Source organism: Otolemur garnettii, unplaced genomic scaffold (assembly GCF_000181295.1).
Source record: "Otolemur garnettii isolate 467f Iridium unplaced genomic scaffold, OtoGar3 scaffold00229, whole genome shotgun sequence".
NCBI lineage: Eukaryota > Metazoa > Chordata > Mammalia > Primates > Galagidae > Otolemur > Otolemur garnettii.
In genome coordinates, this window is record NW_003852624.1 from 766485 (window position 1) to 778168 (window position 11684).

General features: G+C 41.3%; 1 long non-coding RNA gene across 1 annotated transcript in view; it reads right to left on the reverse strand.

Moving 5' to 3' along the window:
* Window positions 1-4102: 4102 nt before the first annotated feature.
* Window positions 4103-11684, reverse strand: part of LOC111722280 — a 45208-nt gene continuing 37626 nt past the window's right edge. Inside the window, exon 5 of the long non-coding RNA XR_002771124.1 lies at window positions 4103-4898. This is a non-coding gene — a long non-coding RNA (uncharacterized LOC111722280). The remainder of the gene's footprint in view (window positions 4899-11684) is intronic.

The following is an 11684-nucleotide window of genomic DNA, read 5'->3' on the forward strand; positions in this document are numbered from 1 at the left end:
TACAGGGATAAAGCAGGGTTCCCTCTTCTGCTTTCACGGTCACCTTCATTCTCTACTTCTGTTTCATCCCCACTTAGCTACAGACTGAACAGTACTCACCCTCCTCTGACCTGTCTTCCATTCTGTCATTCTACTGTTCACGGAGAACCCAAACCCTCGTTTACCTGTAAATAACTTGCTGTTCTGCTTATTGAAAAACAAATAAAAAGAGACTACTAATTATGAGAATTGTTTGATATATACCATTTGCAGCAGAAGATCACTTATTACTAGGGGTTACACACAGCTTTTAGATCTGTTCCTCCCCAGGATTGGGTTTGGATAATTGAGATTTGGAAAAGTCAAAGAAAGATGAGAAATTCCTTGGATGGCAGTTGGAGGGGAAAGCTGAAATGTCCAGGACAAGTTATAGTCCACTACTGCTCTTATCTTCAGTAATGGAAATACAGTTTGGTGCACCAGGCCGAAGAATATCCTTGTAAGATTCACACGTACCCTTGTAGGATAAAGAAAATAACATGAAGGCTATGTTAACCATTTGGATGAAAGTGTTCCAAATTGTATATAGTAACAACCCGCTGTACCCCATGATAGTATTAATGTACACAGCTATGACTTAATAAAAAAATTAAAATAAATAAGTAAATAAAGAATATCCTTGTATTTTTAAAATTGCAAGAGTCCAATTCTGTACAAGGGCCAGGGCAGAACTGATTGAAGGAGCTCAATTTTAAATTCCCTTAAAAACAGGATAAAGGATGCCATTTTCAACTAAAATGTTTAAAAACAAAAAGTATTATGCGTGCCGCGTGGTAGAAGATGAGATTTTTATTAATGCAAGTTTTAAATGCTGATTAATCCTCTAGAGAGTCAGTTTCCCAAAGCACTGGATTGTATTCAAGTCTTTTTCAAAATGGCACATCACTTCCATTATTCTGAATATTAATTGAACAACATTATAACTAAGGATACAAAGCAAGATTTAAAACATGATTACAGCTGTCAGTGCTTACATCTAAATAAGTCATTGGAAATTCAAGCATAAAAGAGAAAAATGTTGTAAATCGGTCTTATCAGAACAGCGAAGCTCTCGGTGAGCCTTTTTAAAATATAAATTTGATGCTTTAGGACTCAAAAAAGCTTCAGCTATGACTTGGCCTTATATTTATATGGGTAATTTGGATCAGAAATCAGAGTTATATTTTTGTATTGTGATTTGGGACATCAAGGACATTTTCTTGGGGAGAGAAAAAGAAGGGAGAGCTACAGAATATTATCTAGTTGGTAGAACCTTTCTATTTCCTTATTTTATATTTCTAATTCAGTCTGTCTACATGCAGAATTAAAGAATTAGCCCAATTTAGTCAAACAAAACATTAGTATGTTTTCGAAAACAATCCATTAAGCTCAGAGTCAAGCAAATGCAAGCAAGTAATGACTTACGTTCATAATGATCAATTGTTTGTTTAAATTCAACTTCTTTTATCTCCCAGATCCAGTTTAGGGGTAGATAAAATCCCCATTTCCCTACCAGAAGCAATATAAAATACTGGCTTCTATTACAACCGTGGGGAATTTCAGTTTTGTGTTGTTTCCTTCAGTGGTTGCTGTGCATTTGAGTGATAGCTCTTTGTTCAAAAGGACGCAAAAGCCACTCTCACATCTAATTCTAATGAGATAAATGGCATTATGAAGGGAATATTAAAAATTTACAGCCCTCTTTACTAAGTTTATTTGTCAGCCATACATGCTGAATATTGCATAGCACGCGTTTGTGTGCACGCACACACACACACAAAAGCATACAGTCCCAGCGATGAAAAAGATATGAGGAGATAATGATGCAATCATAACACATCTGATGGAGTTTGTATATCTTGGTTGCTGTTTGGCACGTCATCTAATTGTATTGCGCCAAACTGGCAGAATCACACAATATGTTAGTGTAAAGGGCCCACAGTTTAAGGGGAAAATCTAGAAGTGTTAACTATACACTGTCTAATTATACAACCTTACTGTCCCAGAATGTGATTTCAGAAACCATTCTGACATATGGGAAAAGGGTGGAACAGCTGGTCATTAAGGTTTTCTCAAGACTATTTAGCAACACACTTGAATGTAATTAAAGTCAGACACTAAATACTGCACTTGTGGTACAATGTATTTTTAATTTTTATGGCATGTGGTAAAAGTAAATAGATGCAGAGCATTCAAGTTTCTCCATTCGGCATCCAACTTGTCAAAGATGCAATGTCTGTTTGGCTGATTGCAAGCAGGATCCTGGTGTGTAAGTCATAGACATCCGTTTGAGGTGTTTAAGGCTGTCTTTAAGGGACTGAGTTTGGCAACACGCCGAGGAAATGACTAACTGGAGCTCCGAGACAAAGCATAAGATGAAGGCATTCATTCATTCATTCATTCATTCATCAAACCCAGCTTAGTATAATATTATTTTAGGTGATGAGGACATACCCCTGGCCTCAAATTACTCACAGCTCACTCTGCTTAAAAACAGCACAATGGGAGCTCATGAAAGGGTGCTGAAAGCTCCAAGAAGGAGGCTTGGCCCACACTGGGTGGGGGGTCCCCTGAATAGGAATTATCTGAGGCATATAAGAAATGTGGGAGTCAAGGACAAGGAGTTTGGGTGGGGGCATAAGAATAGCCAGAAAGAGGAGCAGCTTCAGCAAAGACTGTGAGGTGAAAGAGAATATTATAATGTGAACATAATTACAACACTGATTGAACATTTAAGATACTCCAACACTGGGCTAAGCCCTGGACATCTATTATCTCTTTTAATCCTTACAGAAACTCTATAAGGTAAGTACTATTACTTTTAATATTTTATAGATGAGGAAATAGGCTAGTTTGTAGCAAAAAAGTTAGTGGGAAACTAAATCAGGATTCAAACCTAGATTTGTCTGAATCACAAGTCATTATCTTCTCTCCACACTAACGTCTCCAATTTACACACATACATACATGCATATATGTGTAATATATATACACACACACACACAGAAAGGGAGAGAGTATTTTGTTTCCAAAGAAGTTAGACCGTAAACTCAATCCTTACAAAAAAGAAAAAAACCTGTGATTAAGAAAATGAAAGGGCAAGCTATAGAGTTACAGACGGAGAGAAAATATTTGCAAATCATATATGGCAAAGTATTTGTTTCCAGAATATATATAAAAATAACTTTCTCAAATCTATAGTAAGAAAATAAATGACCCAAGTGAGCAAATGAGCAAAAGATTTGGATGTTTCTCTACAAAGACATGTGATGGCAAGTAAGCAAACGGAAAAATTGCTCAACATCATTAGCCACTAGGGAAACACATATTAAACCAAAGTGAAATATCACTACCTGTATTAGGATGGTAAAATAAACATAGTAACAATGCCAAGTGCCAGCAAGGATGTGGAGTAACTGGAATTCTCACACACAGATATTGGGAATGAAAAATTGTACAGCCACTCCAGAAAATGTTGCCAGTTTCTTATGAAGCTAAATACATTCTTACCTTAAAAGACAAAAAACCCACTCCTATATATTTACCCTAAAAACATAAAAACTTACGCACGTGAATATAGAGAACAGCATTATTTAAAGTGCTTACACAATGCCAGGTAGCACACTACACTTGCCAGCCTTCAGAGACAACTGTATAATCTTTCCAACAGGCCTATGAGATGAATGTCAAAATCCCCAAATCCCCATTTTGCAAGCAAGGAAACTGAGGCTCAAAGCAGTTGAAGCAGTGAAATAGCTCTCCCAGCATGCGCACACACAGTGCCAGGGAGACATACGATGGAGTCTGCCAGCTCAGATGCCCCCATCACGCTAGGCTAGTGCCTTCCCTGGTCCTTACGGCCACACAAATGGCAGAAGGCACCGTCATTTTGAGGAGATGGTGCATAGCGGGGAACAGTCATGAATTGTGATGAAAAGCAGATCTAAGTCCCTCCGGGGCTGAGGTCCTCTGGGAGAGTACGCAGGTGTTCTTCCTCTGGCCAGGGGATGGGCATTTTATGACTCATTATAATCTCTAGTAATATCTAAGGGAAAAAAAAAAGCAGAAGAGATGAAACTCAAACCAATACATTTTATTCCTTTCTAGACAAATATCTAGAAAACATTGAAAATTTGACTCACAAGAGATTAACAATTGGACATGGATAATAATTATTTTTGCTCCGGGAGTAACCGCTGAGCTGTAGTCTCAGCCTCCTTAACATGAGGAATCATACCTTTAGTTTCTTCACTTATTCTTAATGGATAGTCCTTCATTCCTGAAGATGACTTTGCTGACCCAAGGATATAAACCTGGAGTTGTTTTCCACAGTAGGAAGAATTAGATTACAGAGAGACATCCACCTTCCCTCCCTCTCTCCCAGTCACTATCGTAGCTGGACACAGTTAGAGGATATAGACTTTTGGCTAAAGAACAAAGAATCGCTAACTGACCCACGTGGGCATTGAACCCCTGACCTCATTAGCATTGTTTTCTCACCATCTTGGCTAACAGACAGCCCAATTATGAACACTGAATCAAAGAGGGAAGTCACCTCTTCACCTGGAACCAAGAAAAGCCTACGACTGCTGGTTTGTTAAAAAAGAGAATGCTTCTCCAGTCAAATAATCACAGTATGGGCATCCACAAGCAATTTCCAAGAATTTTCCCTACCTCGCGTGGCTCAGTTTAATAAGAACTGCTGTCAGTGTAGTCTGGTCTGGAAGCTGATGAAGGCTTTGGGAGCATCACCGTGGGATGGATGAAGTGTACCAAGTGTACCTTCTCACAAAGATGCTCAGGGCTGAGCCCAGTTGATTTTTCTGTCCCTTGTCCTTGGATCCCTTGCACACCCTTAGTCCCGACACATAAAGCTCTGCCTAGGAAAAGAACAATAATTTGGCACGTCTGCTGAGGGATCTGTGGCAGAGACATTTTCCACAATGAGTTTTATGATGGAAATGACTCTCGTTACTCCACGACAGTCTAGAGGTTCTTCAAAGGCTTCCTAAAACTTAAGTACAACTTCCTTGTTCTGAAGGGTGGCGATTTGTATGATTTGTGTCTGTGCATGCAGATATGTGTGTCTGTAATTCCTCAGGGTTTTTAAAAAGAATGTAAACTGAATTACATCTATCAGAAATAGGTGTATTCCTTTTTCTGCAAACTGAAGTTATTTCAAACAAACTGAAGTTACTTCAATCAGCTCCTGGGAGGCAATGACTAAATTAATCAGTCAAGGTATGCTAATAAAGGCAAAGATAATGGCTCAATTCCCAGACCAGTTATAGGTCTTTCCTACAGCCATGGGCCACAACCCTAGGCAGGGCCAACAAGCTCAGACATGGTGTGATTTATATAATGAGGACAAGGAGAGATAGAGCAGGGACAGTTCATTGTAGAAACAGTCTTTCTGCTGTAAAAAAAAAAAAAAATGGCCAGTTCAGATGGCATTGGTTTAGCTTTATATTGTCCTCATATACTAAGGGCAGCACTAATTAATGATGGAGAAGACACATGCCCAGAAGCTAGATTTGGCCCACAGAAAGGTGAGTCACAGTTCCGGACTCCAGACTGTGGCTATATGTCAGAATATGTTTTAGTCTATAGAATATTTGTTGACCCTATGTACTTAGCTGCTAACCCTTCCCTCCCAGGACAAGATAATAATGAAGCTTCTGGCCATCTCCCACCAAACATACACATATGATTTACAGCCACAGCAAAGGCATTTCATAGGACAACGCTAACCCAGTTTGACAGGCATTACTAGTGTCCCCACAGCCCATTCTCCTCTACTTCCAGGTACAACCTCCGACCTTTTGAAGATAAGTATGCTCAGTGTAAGTAGTTTGGGCCAATGAAATATAAGCAGAAGAGTTCTAAACATTTAATTGTTTATATTCCACTGTCCAGACTCAGTGGCAGCATACCTAAAGGCAAACCTGGGCTTCCTATGAGATGTCACCACTGTAAGTGGTATTCCCTGGCCATTCTGGGGTCCTGAGTGACATCCCATGGATCAGAGATGCCTTTGACCTGACACCACCACCTCTAGATAAGTATAAAATCATCATTTGTTGTTTTTAGCCAGTTAGAGTTTTGTATTGTTTCTTTCCATGGTTTACACTGGCTGCCTCACTGGAAAAGAAAGTATGTTAATTTCTCAGTCTTTCAGAGAGTGAGTATCAGGTATCTGAAGTCCTGGCAAGAGTCCTGGCTGAATACTCACTAAGGCATTCCATTCAATTCTGATCCTGACTGTGTACCTGGGTTCATGCTTCAGATCTCCCTCTGCCTCAGCCCCTTAAGTGGGACCTTGATACTCTTCTTCTCTAGCTCTCTCCAGACCTACCATAATATCTCTATCAATATTGCTTTGAGTATCTCCTGCCTGCCACTTGAACTGTGATGCCATCTCCTGCAACCTGGCTGGAATGTAGACCCCACGTGACACTCTTCCCATTTGCCATGCTCTGCTCACATCTCCACTGTGCTGCTCTTGCAGGAGCCAGTCACAGGCTTGCCCTCTCCTGGCTTGTCTTCCCACTTTAGGGCTTAGATGCCAAGTTGCAAATGAATCTTATGTTGAACCTACCTGAGTTTTAATGACACTTGGCACTTGTCATGTTACAGGATATGGGTGGGTTAGTTACATGTAGGGTCCCAGAGAAACCTGAAAAGGATGAAGTTCCAGAACTAATCTCACTCTCACAGTAGAGCAGGTAGGGACTGGATTCCACAGCAGGACTAGAAGAAGTCTGATCCAACAGGTAGAACATGGATTTAGATGGAAATTAGGTATATGGCTGGTGTCAAGAGACAATGAGGCACAAAAAGGGAGGCTTACTAGGAAATCCATAGGAAGTCCATACAGGGATCCCCAGAGAGGAAGTCAGCATCAGGGAAGCATGCAAGGTAGTACAAACCCTCAGCAAGATGGATGCTGGAGGACTATTTATGAGATGGGATCCAGATGTCAGACCCAGGGTGATTATGGAGCACTGCTTCAGAAATAAGGTTAAGATCAATTATTCAACTTTCTAGCCCAAGGTTTGGGGTATCTGAGTCACAAAGGACTGTGTTGTAGTTCCTTAACTTGCACATGGGTAAACATAATGTTTAAGTTTATGAGGACAAGTGGCAGGGAGGAGATGCTCAAAGTTCTATTGATAGTGATGTTATGGTGGGGCTGGAGAGAGTTTGGGAGAAAGATGTGTCTCTAAGTGGGGGTTAAAGATACTTGACACAGGCAAAGAGATTGAGTAACAACCAGGATCTAACCGTCTTCAGAATGAAGCAGGTTTGCAGCACGGTCAGACCATTGCAAGACAGGAAGTCATCATTTCCAGATTCAACCAATTGATGCAGCAACTAAACAATTCACAGTCTTGTACAAATGTCAACAAGTTTTTTACCAAACAAAACATTTTTGGACTGGGTAGAGGGGGTACTAAGTGTGAACTTTAGGATATCGTTGGGCCCCTGGGTATGTATGGAGTAAGCTATTAGCTTAGAAGGTTTGGGCTGAGGAATAAAGAGAGAGTAGTCTCTAATAGATGAATTATAGTTAACAAACAATATAATGTAACAAATAGCTCCATCAGCCAGTGTTCAGCAAAAATTAGCTATGTGCTCACTAAAAGTGTAGGAAGATTTGGATCTCTTCCTTAAGGAGCCCTTAGTTTTTAGGACAAAAACACTTAATACAAGCACTGTGAAAGAATTATAAAACAATAGGCATTTTAGTGCCAACTTGCACTGATGTGCTGCTAGATACCACAGGATTACAGAGACGAGAAAGATGAATAGCTGGAAAAAGTGAAAGAAGTCTTCACAAAGAAGGCAGATTTTATGTAGGACTTAAGGGAAGGGTAGAACTTGGCTAAAGTGAAAGAAAGGGTATATCCGAGCAAAGTCCTTGAAAATAAGGTGTGCTAGACAAGCAAGGGACCAACCAGGTGGGAAAATAGGGGTGTTGATCAGCAAAAATAACTTGAGACAGGTATCTCATCCAGAAGGGAGCAAAACTTGGGAGGCAGAGTAGTTGGAACCTTCTGGGATAGAAAGTAGAAAGCCATGGAACAATTCATGCAGAAGACAGTATTATTAAAGACACAGAAGAAGAAGACCTACAACAAAGTCCAGGGAGACCTGCGGCAAGGAACTAACTGCTCCCAGAGCTTGCCAAGGAGTGACAGCGCCAAGTAATAAAGTTCTGCTGAATGTCCAGTCTCAACATAAACAGATACCAGTCACTGGATTTCCAGCATTTAAAACCACGATCTTTCAAACTAGAGAAAATCAGGGTCTTTACAGAAATTGATACTACTCTGGTCTAAGCCCTCTCTAGTGCCTCTATAACCCATGTGACATAGATATCTCGTGTCACTTGTATACCAAGGCCATTCCATGGAATAAGCAGGGTGACTGTGTCCCAATAGTGGGGCTGTGACAGGTTGGAAACCCACATTCCAACCTCAGAAGCCATGGATTCTTATCTCTGGCCATCTACATTCCTACCCTTATTTAGAGCCCAAGGGCAGTCCAGGTCCTCCTTTTGCTTTTTCTTTTCAGAGGCCTGGCAGGAGGGATCCAAAGTAGCCCATAGGACCAGAGGTAAAAAACACCCTGAAAGCTTTCTGAAAGGGAATCCTCCTCAATTTGTTAAGTTCTATTGTTTGTTAACTTAAGAAATCAGTGATCTCTAAAATATATGATTTAAGTTCTAGAACTCTTTATGTGATGGACATCATGTAATTCAGTTTAAAATGAAAGTGAAAAATTCCCTCAGTCACTTGTCAATTTAAACTTTACCAATCTGCAAATATCTGAATATTTTGGGGAAGTGTTTCTAACCCACAGTTCTTTGGCAGAGCACTGACTGGTAGTGACCCTTTTTTGACAATTTTGAGAGGCATCTCCTGGGATGAATATTGTCTAATGGCCACTCTTCCCTCAACTGGTACTAGTCTAAAGATAGCTGGATTAAGCAGAATCCTGATTCCAGACAGCCTACATCCAGCAACCAGAAGGCTCAGATTTGAACAAGACCATGTGTGTGGTGGGGCAAGAGAAGTTGTTGGAGATGTCTACCATCCGCTCCACTTCCTCTTCCCAACTTGTACGGAGTCAACGACCAACTAGGAACAAAGTGAGCAAACATATGCAAATTCTGATGTTGCTCTTCCTTTATTTTTTATTTCAGATTAATTTCATGGTATAAACAATAAGGTTACAATGTTTGCTTTTGTTAGGCAAGGTCCCCATTGGAGTTGTGCCCTGTACCTAGGAGGTGTGTCATATGCCCTTCCATTGTGCCCATTAGGTAATATTGCTCTTCTTTTAGACTTGGGTGACTCTGTTCTTCTGGGGAACTATTAACCAAACCTCATTAAAGTTTTTTAAAGAAGAATGTCTTCTTTCCTGTAAACAACCTTGCTTTCCATTTCATCAGATGCCCCTGCTCTCCCACTGCTGAAGGCTGCTCAGAAAGGGGATCGTGGGTCTTCCTGCCACCAGCCCAGACATTGTGATCAGAAGAAGGCACAGTAGACTAACTTGTGAATCAGACACAATTATAGACTATGAAGTTCTATCCCCAGAGACTGTGGCTTGGTGTGTTCCAGGTGTAGCATGGAATGGGTATGTTTAACAAGCTCCTTGAGTGGCTTTGACATAGGTGCTTCCTGGAACACACTTTAAGAAACACTGCTCTACAGTAGGTTCTACCTTCCTTAGTCCACACCACTAGGGAACAAACCAGGAATGTCTCACATGGTGACTCACATCCAACAGCCAGTTTATGCAGAGCCAGGAGACCCACCCCCCTTGTCTCAATTTGGAGTAACTCTTTAGTAATCAGTTACAATCCTATATATCTCTGTGGTATGTTGTTATTTCTACCTTTTCCTTTCTGATTGAGGTTATTAGAGACCTTACTTTTCTGTTTCTAGTTGATCTGGCCAAAGATTTTACTTACCTTTTCAAAGAACCAACTTTCTATGTCATTAATCTTCTGAATGATTCTTTAGTTCTTGATTTCATTCCATTCTGATCTAATTTTGCTTATTTCTTTTCTGATTCGGGGTAACTCTGAAAGGCCATCTCAGTCATGAGCACCTCAAGAGGTTGGCCAAGGCCTCTGCTACACCTGTGCTGTAGTCACTGTCTTCCACTTAAGATGTGTCACTCACTCCTCACAGCTGGTGCTTCTTAAAGCCCTTTCTAATAAACTACCTGCATGTAAATCTCTACCTCAGAAATCATTTCTCTGGGAACAGGACATGAGAGGAGAAATGACAAGAGTAGTCAAAGGAATATGATCCTAAAAGGGACTCTGAAGCTGTGTCATCTGCTGGACAGCTGGCAGTAAGGAACCAGTAAGTTGGCAGGTCTAGTTCTGGGAGCTCCTTTAGTACTCTAGTGGTACAATGGTTAAAATGTTCACTGGTGATGAATTGGGATGAATGCCAGCAGGATGGGATAAATGAGAGGCGCAATATCTCGGTTTCGAGAGATGTATGTAAGTGCTAATAATAAGCATGATGGCACAGGATGGTGGTGGTTGTGTGCTAATGACATGCTGAAGAAAGACAATGGAAAGCTCAAGTGGATTCGTCACTAATTGAAGGCAAAGTGCAAAAGCCAATGACCTACTTGGAAACACAGAAAATCTCATCTCCCATGACCAAAGAGCCAAGAAAGCTGAGGATCAGGCCTTGGGTGTAAGTATAAGAGTACAAATGCTCCAGAGATTTCTCAACTCCAGCAAGGCTTTGACTCCAAGGTCAGAGCCCTGATTTACAAGGACTGAGAACCCAAGACTTGAGATAGACATATCTGGGTTGATGACCTCAAAAACCTTGCATCCCTAGATTCTCTAATCACCCTGGGCCTGCAGAAGTGGCTCACTCCTGGCTGTTGAAAGTAAGTGTGCTGCCTGTGCTTGAAGATAACGCAGAAAGACATCTGCCTTGTAAGACACACCTGCACAGACTCTCCTCCATTTGCCATGTGCCCAACAGGCCAATATCTAGAGTCAAGTCCCAAAATAACCCAGTTTGGTCTGCTAAGGCAAAAAGGAACTGTGCAGTGAAGGAGTTTTCAGATCTAGGCAGGAACCAGGGCACTATGCATGGGACTGGATCCTAATGTGAATAAAAGACATTCTATTAAGGATTCTCCTATATTACAAAATTTACTCCCTGGCAAGGCCCCCAGGGACAATGCTAAGACCCTGCTGGATAGCTCTTGGATGTCTGGAGATGACTCACGCTAAGGAAAGCAGAAATCTCAGCCCACAGTGGCAGATGGTGGGCAAAGAGATCAAAAGGCTCTGAAGATGGCCTGTTTCAGTGGCTACACTGGGGATCAAGGATCCTGTGACACACCTCCCACATCCCTCTCTAGGAGTGAAGGCTTAACCCCCAGCTGCTTGGGTATTGTCAGCTGACCACCCTCACTTAACCATTCTTTCTGGAAATTTTCCAGAGCTGAACAGAGACAGCTGCCCTACCAGTGCCATGCCCTTTCCCAGAGGACGTCTGCACACCGTGGCTGTTCTTAGCAGGAGTGTAAATGTCTAGCCTACTTGCTCCAACTCCAACTTGGGGCAGCTCAGAAGGGCTGGCCCAGTCTCTGAGCTCCTCAGAGGCCTATTTGAA